At 42.9% G+C, this 588-nt stretch overlaps 1 non-coding gene across 1 annotated transcript; it reads right to left on the minus strand.

Annotated features, from left to right (window-relative positions):
• Positions 1-469: 469 nt before the first annotated feature.
• Positions 470-588, minus strand: LOC145408872 (5S ribosomal RNA). The gene has a single exon (XR_013898990.1). It is a non-coding gene; the product is annotated as a 5S ribosomal RNA (ribosomal RNA).

Here is a 588-nt window from a genome sequence, read left to right on the forward strand (position 1 = left end):
GCACAAACTTTTGTCCATTATCACTGCCTGATGGAGAAACCAAAAATGGCTAAATTCCGTTATATCATAAACGTACAGATATACCTCGACATATGATACCTCTCGATGCGATACCCCAGCTTAATGATGGGGAAAGAAATACCACGTTACTCCGCCTAACAACGGCCAAACCCCGGTTTAACGATGGGTTTTAATTTTTTAAAAACGATTTTGATGATATTTTAGACTATAATTGTGTGTTTAGGTTGATTTATAAACTGTTTTTAGACTTAGATTAATGTGTTTTAGCCATAATTGGGATGAACATTGTCATTTTGGGGTACAGTTTAATAAGCTTGATTTTTTCTAGACATCCATCCATCCACTGCCAGACGCCATGTATCCCAAACGGGGTGGTCAAGGGCTTAGAGTTAATTGTTTTACAGGGAGGGGCACTAATCCTCCACCAACCCCACTTGACACGTAGGGATGCTAACAGCATCTGGTGTTCCCAGGCGGTCACCCATCCAAGTACTAACCAGACCCAACGTTGCTTAACTTCGCTGATCGGACGGGAAGCGGTGTACTCAACGTGGCATGGCCGTTGGC

The sequence above is a fragment of the Coenobita brevimanus genome, chromosome 78, assembly GCF_032717465.1.
Source record: "Coenobita brevimanus isolate Jiangsu-jjx chromosome 78, ASM3271746v2, whole genome shotgun sequence".
Lineage (NCBI taxonomy): Eukaryota > Metazoa > Arthropoda > Malacostraca > Decapoda > Coenobitidae > Coenobita > Coenobita brevimanus.